The sequence below is a fragment of the Mustela erminea genome, chromosome 15, assembly GCF_009829155.1.
Source record: "Mustela erminea isolate mMusErm1 chromosome 15, mMusErm1.Pri, whole genome shotgun sequence".
Lineage (NCBI taxonomy): Eukaryota > Metazoa > Chordata > Mammalia > Carnivora > Mustelidae > Mustela > Mustela erminea.
The window spans coordinates 42,197,367-42,210,753 of record NC_045628.1 but is presented as its reverse complement, the minus strand read 5'-3'; the positions used below and the strand labels follow the sequence as shown (position 1 = coordinate 42,210,753).

The following is a 13,387-nucleotide window of genomic DNA, read 5'->3' as shown; positions in this document are numbered from 1 at the left end:
GTCTCAGGATCTAGATTTGGAAACTGATAGCATGTAGATGATATCTGAAGATTTCAATGAGATTAATCCATGATAAAATGTGACCAAATTTACCAACTAGTTTGTCATTGGAAATAAGTGTGCTAATAATGCATTAGAAGGGTACCAAAATACTGATTATTTCAGCCTTCAAGGTGGAAGTTAGGTTTAAGGCAGTTGTAGCCACTGAAACTGTTACCTTTGGGGTTAAGCAATTTTTTAACATAATGGCTCAAAAAATATTTATTTTATTTTCTATATATTCCATAAGATGAATAATTTCAGTAATTGCTGGCTGCAGAAAAGAATGAAAAGTAAAGGCACCTGTGGCTCAGTGGGTTAAGCCTCTGCCTTCGGCTCAGGTCATGATCTCAGGGTCCTGGGATCGAGTCCTGCATTGGGCTCTCTGCTCAGCAGGGAGTCTGCTTCCCCCCTCCTCTATCTGCCTGCCTCTCTGTCTACTTGTGATCTCTCTCTCTCTGTGAAATAAATAAATAAACAAACAAATAAATAAATAAATAAATAAATGTTTAAAAAAAAAGAATGAAAGGTAAGAGACTAATAAGACTGAAATTTAATGGATATATGAGATTGGAGGAAAATGGGAGGAAATTAGAAGAAAGAAGTGGAAACAAAGAAAGAATATTAAAAAAGAAACACTATAACTTATATACAAGATGCTTATAAGTGCCAATAAGGAAAAGAAATTATATATAGTAACTGACTTGAAGAAGAATAGAGATTTGAGTGACCCTGAAGACTACAGTTCTAATAATGCTTCAGGTTGAGTGGAATGCTTATTCTACCATATTTATACTTCCACATAGGAGAAAAGACTTTCTCTCCACCCTACTGGAAAGAGGAAGTTAGAGTACAAAATTTCTACATTCCTTTTATTTCTCCTTTGTGGTTATTTTCTGGGAGACGAAGTTATTTACTGGATTGGTAAGATTTATGAGACTTTGGGGTTCTTTGGACCACATCTAACATTACCAACATCTGATATTGGCCCTAAAAGTTGGAAATAAACTTCATATTTGCTCTTACTTCGTCTGCTAATTAACAGATGAGGCAATGGACATTTAGGTCATTTCCATAACTTGGCTATTATAATAATGCTGCAATGAACATGGGAGTGTATATATCTCTTCAAGATACTCCTTTAGATATATCTCCTTTGGATATCTACCCCAAAGTGGGAATATTTGAAAATATGGCAGTTATATTTTTAATTTTTGAGGAAACTCCATGCTGTTTTTCATAAGCTAAGCCAATTTACATTCCCACCAACAGTTTAAAAGGGTTCCTTTTTCTCCACAACTTTGCCAATACATGTTATTTTTATCTGTCTTTTTTAAGTTTATATACCTATTTATTTAGTAATCTCCACACTAAACATTGCAAATATCCACAGTGAAAGAGTCCTTGTTGTATTCCTCTCTTCTTGGATTAATATGGATAGCAGTATGTAAAGGATGATCAGTTTAAGTGGGAGAGAATTGAAATAAAGTAGGAACTCTTTTTCTTTCTTCCTTCCTTCCTTCCTTCCTTCCTTCCTTTTAATTAACATATAATATATTATTAACCCCTGGGGGTACAGGTCTGTGAATCATCAGACTTACACACTTCCTAACACTCACCATAGCACATACCCTCCCCAATGTCCATAACCCAACCACCCTCTCCCTACCCCCTACCCCTGGCAATGGCAACCCTCAGTTTGTTTTGTGAGATTAAGAGTCTCTTACAGTTTGTCTCCCTCCCAATCCCATCTTGTTTCATTTCTTTCTTCCCGACCCCTCAAACCCCCCACTTTGCCTCTCCAATTCCTCATATCAGGGAGATCATATAATTGTCTTTCTCTGATTGACTTATTTCGCTCAGCATAATACCCTCTAGTTCCATCTACATCATTGCAAATGGCAAGATTTCATTTCTTTTGAGGGTTACATAGTATTACATTGTGTGTGTATATATATATATATATATATATATATATATATATATATATATACCACATCTTCTTTATCAAAGTTATTATTTCAAAGATACAATTATGGAACTGCAATAACCAGTAGCCATGATATTCCAAGTATATATTATTAATATAGTGAAAATACCAGTAATATAGAGAAATCAAATCAAATATTGCAATACTTATTTTCACCAAATATTACACTATTTTTTTTAAGATTTTATTTATTTATTTGACAGAGAGAGATCACAAGTAGGCAGAGAGGCAGGCAGAGAGAGAGAGAGAGGAGGAAGCAGGCTCCCTGCTGAGCAGAGAGCCCGATGGGGGACTCGATCCCAGGACCCTGAGATCATGACATGAGCCGAAGGCAGTGGCTTAACCCACTGAGCCACCCAGGCACCCCAATATTACACTATTTTTAAAATGTCATTTTTAATGTGTATCTGAGCAAGTTGTATAAGTTTTATTTCATAAGAAAGAGATTATTAAATTTTAAGTTGATATTCTTTAAACTGTATTTCTTTTTTTCTTTTTTTTTTTTTTATTTTAATCTTTAAGTTTTATTCCTTTGTTCTCTGAGGGCGCTCTTTTTTTCTTTTTAAAGATTTTGTTTATTTATTTAAGAGAGAGAGAGTGAGAGAGACCTTGAGAGGGGAGAGAGTCAGAGGGAGAAGCAGAGGGGGAAGAGCCAGATGTGGGACTCCATCCAGGACTCTGGGATCATGATCTGATTGCAAGGCAGTCACCTAGCTAACCGAGGCACCCAAGTGCCCCTAAAGTGTGTTTCACAGAAAAGTTGGTTCCATTAGATGCTGGAAACAAATAACCTGATTTTACATTAAATAATTTTGGAAAGTACTGCACACTGTACCTCCCTCTTAGATAGTCACAAAATTTAAAAATACTGGAGGGTCTGATAAATCCTATATGATTTCTACACTATGTACTTTCAATATATATACTACCATAATTATCACAGGACCCCTCTGCCAGACATTAACAATTCTTAACATATTCTAAACTACTGTTTCTCAGAGCAGTCTTTGAGAATCTTGGTTAAACAATATATATATGTAAGTATGTATGCATGTATGATGTAATGTACGTATGTAGATAATGTATGTAAGTATTTATAATCTCAGAGAATTTATTGTTTCCAAGTAGCAATATTGAATTTCTGTATCTGGAAGCCATCCATGAATATAACATGCCTGTTCCATTAGCCAAAATGAACTGCGCAACCAGAAGGACAGATGCTATTTAACCAAATTCCTGTGGGAATGAGTGGGCTAAGACTTCCCTGATTACAGTTTAGGTTGAGAAGGTTCTTTCTTATTGAATTTGGTGGCCTGCATTCCCTGTCAACATAAGTCCTCATGTGGTACTGTTAAGGTGGCATGGGTTCCTTGATTCATCCCAATCTGTGAAATGTCAATGTTATCCAAAGTCTGCAATAGGTCTGGACTGAAGGAGTGAGACAAAAGTTTGCCACTTCAATTTGCCAGACGTTGCTGCAATTATAATACTGTGACCATTATTAAAAACTGAATGGCCTCTGCTCTGCTCTAAAGGGAAGAATGTGGTTTTGAGTATCCCTGGGGTGAGAAACTTGGATGATCTATACCATTGTTTGTTTGTTTTGTTTGTTTGTTTGTTTGTTTGTTTAATTATTTGGTTGGCTCCTGCAAATGGTGGACAATCCTTTTTCTTTGGAGAGAATAATCATCCTGCCTGTTTTCACCACACTTCTGTGCTATAGCATGTCTGGTGCAGGAACTTCCTTTCTCCCTCTAGATCATCCTAGGCTTGCCTCCTCTTACAAAGATGTTGGGCAGTTTGCCATTCACATGAAGAGGCTCTTTTTCAAGCACCTCTGTCCCAGGTAGAGGAATTTCTTGGATAGCAGGCATAGAGCCACCTCCGGGTGCCAACATTAATTACCATCCCTCCTGAACTGATCATGTAGTCTGCCCCTAGTAGAGTTATGATGGAAGGCCCTTGCCCACTGCTGGTTTGTTGGTATTGGCCTCTGTTTGAACAGTCTGTGCCTCTGTCAATCTGGCTGCTGAGACGGTGGTCATGCCTTGCTAGAGAGTGAAGCCATCTGCATCAACTGGCTGATAGAAGATGGTCTGCCCTTCAACAGTCTGTGCTACATGCTGCTCCTGGACAGAGATCGGCAGCCATGTTTGTGTCTGGCTCACACTGCAAGCTGCCTGTGGCTGCTGAATGATGATCGCTGAGTGGGGTCCTGTTGGCCCTGCACCTGCAACGTTTGTCCTCTGTTCCTGTCCCAGAGCTGGATTTATCTCTACAGATCCAACAAAATCTGCTACAGATTCTTTGTCCCAGATATAGGTTCTTGTGTGATGATGTGACTTGTCCGCAAGGGACTGTTTGGACCATGTTAGGTTGGCCAGTTGATGTGATTAACAGGCCAGTGATTAATGCTGACTTGTATCACTAACGGATGCCCCTGGACCTGCTGCTGAATCTGTCTAACAATCTGCTTTGTTATTGCTATCTGCTGCATTCTGCTCCATGGTCCAACCAAGTTAGAATCCTATTCATAAGGTGCTTCACTCTGGAGGTCCTAGAAGAAAGGGAAGTACACTGGAGAGTGCAGGGGAATTTGTGGCAGGCAAGACCACTTGTACCTGGAAACTACCTGGACCTAAGTGTCAGGAAGAAAGACATGCATCTCCACATGGCATTAACATCCTGAAAGGGTCCAGACCTTCAGTGTGCCTGCTCCAGTGATGACATCCCTGAATGGGAATGGCCTCTGCAGGCCTTGGACTGAAATGCCAGGAGGCACTCACAGGCTCTGGTCCAGGGCCACCAGCTGCTCTGCATAGCTGGCTAGACTCAGCTCAAATCTGGCAATTTATTCTTCGTTCCACACATATTCATAGGCATATTTATATGCACATTGGATTGATGGAGATATGAAGATATTTAGGCAAAGATTTTTCATAAAAACCATCTATAATACAGTAGGAAAGGTGGGAAAGCACAGGAAACTCCAATGAAAAGACAAACTATGTGATAAAAGAGAAGTGGAAAGAAAGTTCTAGGGATATTAGAAGAGTAATAACTCCATCTGAATACCAGAGAATAAAGTACTAAAAGAGTGATATTTGAACATGACCTTTAATATAAAAAAAAGGTCTTGACCAAAAATATGGGGAATGTATGGGAAACAGGGTAAATGTCTTGCAAAAAGTGGAGGAACAGTCCACCCCTCTCTTTTTCTATTTGTCTAGTGTGGGCTTCTCATTGTGACCCTTGATGTCAGCATATCCCGGGTATCTGGCCTGGTGCACTCATGCTTACAGCTGACATCCACAGCCATGGCTTCATGTGAATCATAAAGACTGACGATGTCCATCCTAAGCCAGTCTCCTAAACCGAGACCATTTCACCAAATTCTTCCTTGATCTCTTCCAATGAGTGCCCCAGAATAATCCTAAGAACATTATGTCCATCATTTCCTCACAAATCTATGTTGCCCCGAGTCCTCTAACATAATATATAACAATAAAATCCTTGAAAAAACAGTAAGGAGGAATCCTTAGGCAACAATAATAATCAGATGATGTCACATCTCTAGACACTTTAGAATATCTCTCAGAAATTGTCCACCCAGAAGAGATGAGAAAGAGTGATAGCAATCTACTCTAAAGAAAGTTACACTGGCAATGGAATCTCCCTGAAATGCATCTCTGTGAAGTGGAAGAAAAGAGCAGAGCAGATTTTCAACTTTAAGGGGATGCATGCAAGACTAGCGGCATAATTTGCAGTGCTCAGTGAAAAATGAAAAGTGGGCCCCTTTATTTAAAAATTATTAGGAATTATCAAGTCGGCAACAGGAGACACAAAAGTGAGCGTGGGGCCCTTCCAAGTGCTAGCCCTGGGCTAATGCACAGCCCATACCCCCTGAAGCCATGCCTGTGTGCAAATGCTAACCCACCAGCATTGATGATTTATAAAGTACTTGAGGTTCACAGTAAAGGACTATCAGGTTATATTAAAAATAGGAAAATATTCATAGAAAATTTTTAAAGGAAAGTAAAAGAGAAAAGTGAGTTTTAAATGAGAAAAAAATGTGACATCCAACTTTTTACTATTCGGCTCTACCTTGTAATTACCAGACATGGTATGGAATACTTTGTCAATATTCACACCAATTAAGGACGTGAACTTTTACTTTACCAACTCACAACCATTTTGCATTCAAGCTTTCCTTACAAGTGTGTTTGACATCTATTCATGTATTTTATGATCAAGAACCCTCACTGTGTCCACGGGTATTTGTCTTCACCTGCACGTGCTTATTTTAAAGAAAATATTCATGCAGCTCCTGTGAAGCCTTGTTTTCAATTCTGATATCTTATCTGCAACTTCCTTCCTGATAACCTCAGAAAAAAGGCTTATTACTTCTGTTCATATTCTATTCTGCTCTTATTTAATTCCTTCCATTATCCCTCAGTGGGACAAAGTTTTCTATTATTGATCACGCTATCTTTCAAGAAGTAGTGGGAGACTCTTCTGTTGTTTTATTCACTTTCAGGGCAACACATCTCCGTATCATCAGCCGAGCTTCTTCAGTCAATGCATTTTACCCTTTCAGTTTCACTTCATTATTTACTCTTTCCAGTGTATGAGATATTTTCCCAGATTGAAGCAAATTAGGCATCCATGCAAAATGTATGTCTAGCAAGACATATATAAAAGAATTTTATGAGTATCTGGGATGCATTTGTGCATTATTGTTGACATATATGCCCCACTGGTCCAGTTTTGATCCTTTGTCATCAGAACCTGTCAATCATTCTAAATTGTATGTGGGTTTTATAATGTAAGGATATTTCCCAGAGGCTAAAACAACTTAAAGTCTTGGACAAATGGAAAAACAAACTAATAAATAAATAAAGAAATTCAACAAAAGGCATGACAGAATATGCCATTCTGTGTATTTTTACAATTTGGATTTTCAGTGCTCTGCCATATGGAAAAGATGAAAAATTCTATTACTAAAATTCTTATGGTAAAGTGGTTTTTTAATTCATCTTGTTATTAGAAAACAAATAAGGTAAATTAAATATTCTGAATGATTTCAAGAGCAGAAAGCATGATACCATGTGTTTTGTGTGGTTGTTAGGTTATTATGTTTTTAATAAATGGTATGTATAATTCTTTTGATATGTAATTTTAATGACATGTATAGCAAATAAATGTTTCCATAATTCTAACCTCTTTAACATTGTTTGTTATTCTGGGCACATGTTACTTTCCTTTACAATATTACTACATTCAGTATCTTTTTTTCTGTTTCATTTCATAGTTAAGAAGGAGAAAAGGCTTATTAAAGAACATGTTTTTAAAATTTAAAAAAGCACAAATTAGAAAATATCCATATATGATTTTTATTTTTCATAAGTTCTTGTTAGGCACTAGTGTCTATTATCATATCATGAATTCTGTAGTGGGGGTATTTAGTTCTATATCATGTGTACAGTAACATAGAGTTTCTAGTATTTTATCAACTAACCATGTGAGTTCCAAATTCATATTTATTCTGAAGGATCTGAGAAATAAACCTATAGGATTCTGTAGAAACTATATAAACACAATCTAAATTATAAAATATAATTTTGTAATATTATAAAATTGGATGTATTCAGATGTATTATGGCATTATTGTTAAATATAAACCCCAAAGTCTTAATTATTTAATACTCTGTGAATCACATATCATTCAAAAGTGACCAAGGTCAGGCATATGATGTGTCAATCACATTCCTGGCATAATTATAATTTTACCACAGGAGCTGGTTTCCTGTGTTCCAGTTTCTCTTCCTCCCAGATACTGGAGTATGCGTGTGTTTATGATGGTGTTTGAGAACCATTTGTGTTCGGAATGGTGTAGGCATTTCAGTGCAGAACACTTTTAACTTACAACTATATGAGAGTGCAATTGCAGAAGATAGTACATTGAAAAGTGGAAAGTTTATCACGTTTCTGTTGTGTTGCTATGATCTCTCATATGATGATCACATCTTAATTGACAAAATAAAAAATAAAAGAAACAGATAAGAAAATTCAGAACAGAATGGTCATCTTACCCAGAGACAAAGGTACATACTTAGAAAGGGGAAGATAAACAGTATGGGAAAATTCTAACTCTAAGGTTTAAAATGAAATTACAAGCATGGTCAACATTAAATAAATTATGTCAGTAGGGTATAGGCTTGGTGAAATATATTTTAGAAGTGTAATATTAAATTGTACTAACTGGGGTCTACATTAATAAAGTCAAGTGCAATGAATCATGCAGTATCTTCTAAGCTGAAGCAGGATATGTTATGAATCAATTTACGTTTGCTTATATCTTGAGATCCAAATCACTTCGTACTCAAGATGGCTATTGAACTCAAGAGAACAAGTCTACAGGGATACACATCAAATGGAACTGGACTGCAGGTCAGTCCTGTTAGAACGAAGTTTTCAATTCTGGAATGTACATTAAGACTAGACCCAGTACTGCCCACAATTCTAAAGAGGTAAAAGAATTTTGGTATAAAAAAATCAAAGTCTGGGGCACCTGGGTGGCTCAGCTGGTTAAGCAACTGCCTTTGGCTCAGGTCATGATCCTGGAGTCCTAGGTTCGAGTCCCACATTGGTTTCCCAGCTCCATGGGGAGTCTGCTTCTCCCTTTGACCTTCTCCCCTGTCATGCTCTCTCTCACTTTCTCAAATAAATAAAGAAAATCTTAAAAAAAAAAAAATCAGAGTCTGTATTGTCCCTTTCACTGCTAATGTCTAGTAATTCTGTGAGGTTCAAACTCTGGTAACTGATATTTGTTGCTGTGAATTATTTAGCTATAAGGTAAAATTGTCTAGGCTTACACAAATAATTTTGGTATATTTTTAGAATTTCATGCATTGCAAATAAGGAATACACTTGGTGTATTAAAAACAAACCATGCATTAGAGAAAAGAAAATCTCATATTCAAAAGAAACACCATAAAGCCATGTTTTCTAAACAGAATGCAATAAAATTAGAAATCAATGAGAAAATGTTATAAAATCCTCATATCTGGTAACCAACAAACTACAAAGTGAATGCTGGCTCAAAGAGAAAATAAGGAACTTTGAAAAATAATTAGTCCCTAATTCCTATGGAACCTCTACATGACAAAATATGAGAACCAAAACTGAACTAACCCTTGTAAGAAAATTTGTAGCTAAAAATGCAGTTCAAAAGTAAAATGTTTCTACTATAAAGCCACTAGAAGCTAAAAGTTAAAAAGACAGATAATTGTAAGTATCAGTGAGAATATGAACCAATAAATATTCATATACTACTGGGGGCAAAGTACATTAGAGCAATCACTTTGGAAAAGTTTATAACCTAATGGTATCTTTAAAAGTTGAACACTTAAATATCTTTTAACCTAAAATTTAGACTCCTAAATACATGCTTAATAGAAATATTTATATCAAACCTAAGACATGTGTTAGAATGTTCATGACAGCACTATTTTAATTGACCCCAAACTTAAAACTACCCAGATGCCCAACAATATTAGAATGGAAATCAAATTATAGCATATTCATATAATGTAATACTTTCCAACAAGGGGAATGAATAATTTGGCATACATGCAATATGACTAGATCTCATAAGCATTACATTCAGTGAAAGAAGCAAGAAGTAAAAAGTTATACACTATTTGTAATGAAATACTGTAGAATCCCATACAGAACACCACTTTAGAAGAGGGTAGAAACAAAGGGACTGTGAGAGGACCTTCAAGAGGTTATGATTTTTGGTTTAGTCTACTAGCAATGAAATCCATTTGTCAAAATTATGTGAGCTACATTCTTACATGCACCATTCAGTAGTTTATATTATACTTTAATAAACAGCTTTAAAAAGATGAATAAATGTTAAAAAATATATAAGTGCTCCATTCAAAATCCCACAAAGAATAAGGAAACAAATCCAACATGCAAAGAGTGAAGAAAGTTGGTTTTGAAAAAGAGCCAAGAGCAATGAACGAGAGCAAATTACAAAGCCTCATTCAGGCTTGAGGATGGGTGAGAATGATGATTTGGACTCAATTAAGGTTAGTCTCACCTTCATTTCTTACAGAATCATCCACAAGTAGTTCAAATTCAAATCCAATTTATGGTCGCAGGTACATGTGATTACATTTCTTTCCTTCCAACAGAAGCACAAAACAGAGAGAAAGAATTCCTAGATGAAAAGAAGTCAGTTAGGCAGTGTTTTTTTCTGTTTTAAGTGGTAGTAGGGGACAGTGGATGGGAGGGAATATGAACACAACAACAATAGTTTTATTTCTCTGCATTGTTTCTTGATGTATTATTGGTTGTACTTTTGTTTCTACTACGGCAGGTATGGTTAAGTTTTACCTATCAATCAACCATCGGTGCGTCCTTAACTAGTATTTAAAATTCCTTGATGCTGTTGGCGACACTTCCTTATTAATCTAGTGAAGTATGTTTTTAATTCCACATTAAACTAACATAGGGCCAATTTAGTTGACAGGTGACAGCAATTTCAGTAAAAGTCCCTGTATCACAAAACCTAATACAAAAGTTAAAAAGAATGAAAACTCCATGTGATTCAGCTCTTTGAACATGTTGTGTACAGATACATTTCACCACCCATACATGGTTTATAAATTCCAATCATGCTTCTTTCCCCTTTTTGAGGGTTCAACAGCATTTTTGTTGTTGCTGTTGTTAATTACATTCAGAAGCTCATTGCTCGGAACATTTCTTATGGATCCTTAGCCATAGGTAAAGGTACCCCATATGGGAGTAACAGAGTATGTAATCTCTCCACAAGTAGCTCAGACTCTGGGTCTGTATGACTAGCAAACACCTTTTAGCTAGACAATAACCAGCCACTTGGGAACATAACTTTTGAAGTTTTCAAAAGAATTACTCTCTCCATGAAGCACGTTTGACATGAATATAAAATTTGTATAATCATGTCTTCCTCTCTGGCACCAGGCTGTACTTCCTGGACCTATTGTAATTACCTTCTCTGCCGGATCTGTACTGTCCTGGGGATAGCAAGATGAAAGCCCAATCTCAATCTCATGGTGTCGGAGCATTTAGGACTCTTATCCCTAACTTTTTATTCATCCTTAGAAAAAAACAAAACAAAACAAAAAACTGAATTAATCTTTCTTACTTTAAAATGCATTTTAAAAATTTAGTAGCATCATCATTTATTCCTTCTAATATTCAGCTTGATATTATTTCCATGACCACTACCATGCACACATTCATACCAACACACAGAATGCACACTTTCTGCTGTCATATCTTATTGGCAAGGTTTGATATGAGAGGATATGCCCAAACCATCCTAAAGTAAGACAAATTTTGAAATTTTGTGAAATATATGTATTTTGCTTCATATAAGCTATTCCCTTCAGATGTATCAGTGAGACAAACTGGATTTCATGGTAGTGGTCTCTGGGAACAACAACGACAAAACACATATCTTTATTTGTGTCTCTTGCAATTTCTTATTGAATAATTTACCCAAGTGGGTACAATTTTGAATTGGAGAGCCTTCCATTTTTGTTTGTTAAAATTAAGTGTTCTTAAGGTTACCGTTAAGCAGAAATTGGAGATGCCTTGGGGCACTCTCAGAAATGGGGAAGACATCATTTTACCTGACAGATTGTTCTACATAAGTACCACAAGAAATTGACCATATGGTCACTCCACATTCTGTAGGGACTTTCTTTTTTTAGGTTTCAAGCCAGTTTCCCCAATCTCCTTTTATTCAGCCTTGTAACAGTGAGGACCTAGAACACAGGTATTCCTATGTGGAGGTTGTAGAGGCAGTTAACTTCTGCTAGTGGGATAAAGAAAATAAGTTTAACAAATCAGTTACTTTATTCTATCCCCTTGTTGATAGGGTAACAACTACATAGTCAAAGTTGGTAGGGATGCTAACGAAAGTGACAATTTCACTTAATCCACTCTAGTTCCACTATGAGGTGCCATGGACCATTTGCAAAGATGGAGTTGCTTGAAAATAATCATAATATAAATTAAGTAAGGAGGGTCTTGCTTTTTTATGTCTTCAAAGATTCTCTTATCCTAGAATGAAGTATTAAAACTCATTAACAACTGATTAATTACTGTTAACAACTGTTAATCATTAACAACTGTTCAAATTAAGGGATTTCTGTTAGACCTTCCTCATTATTTTGGATCTTGACTCTGCCAAATGTATGAAATAGCATTATCTCCTGAAATCTCATTTGTTGTTTTATATATAATATAATATAATATGATATGATATAATATAATATAAATATATAATATTTTCCATCTGATCTACTATTACAGTTTCTCTAATTTAGGAAGCATCATAAAAACTGTTCACCCCACTTGCAATGATTCCACTGACTTTTCTATTGTTTTTAATAATTCTCCATAGCAAGAGGCAGCAACTCCACTCCCATAATAACACTAACTCCAAGACACTTGCATGTCCTATAGAATGTATAATGGGTTAATAGCTGGATCTGGCCTTCGTGTTCATCTGTTGCCAGACAGGTAAGCTCTACTATGGGGTTTGCTGCAATATCTGAGCCCAAGGAATAGATTAAAGTGTGCCATCCTGAGAAGTGACCTAGATACACTCCCTTTTTTTCCTTTCCTGTAACTACCATATGGTCTTATTGCATTTAGCAGGCTGAAACTTCCCTACTCAAATCCAGTGCTTTGCTTGTGCTTAATTGAGTAGATAATAAGATTATAAAGCACATGATCAATGGCAGGCACAGAATACCCAGGTAGAGGCAACCAAGCCACAGGGCTTTCATGCAGGTGCCCCAGTTATAGTACAGATGAAGAGCCTCTTAACCTATAACAGTTGTAAGCCATCTGTCAGGCAACACGTGAGACTGGATGCTACAGGGAGACTTGACTCATGTGGATACAAGAGTAAGGAAAGTTCTCACTTGGGAAAATTTACCAGTAGAGCTTAGCTCATGTCCAGAGTCCTAATCATCATCCCTAATCCTGAATTCTCACTTGGGTAAGAGATTAACAGGTGCCCTTCCAAATGTTGTTTGAATTGTAAGTGGTACTGAGAGATACTAGAGGCTTGAATTCCTTTTTCAGAGGCCCTTTCCTAGAAGCCTCTTAGATGTTCTTTTTTGTACTTTTTTGCCTTAAGACAAAACAAGAGGGGGATGTAGCTTGTATTTATTTTGGTCTTACCCTTTTTTCTCTCTTTCTTTTTAAATTAACATATAATGTATTATTTGTTTCAGAGGTACAGGTCTGTGATTCATCAGTCTTACACAGTTTACAGTACTCACCACAGTA

The 13,387-nt window shown here is 36.4% G+C and overlaps 1 pseudogene; it reads right to left on the bottom strand.

Moving 5' to 3' along the window:
* Positions 1-3,783: 3,783 nt before the first annotated feature.
* LOC116574070 lies at positions 3,784-4,536 on the bottom strand (annotated as a pseudogene).
* Positions 4,537-13,387: the final 8,851 nt, after the last annotated feature.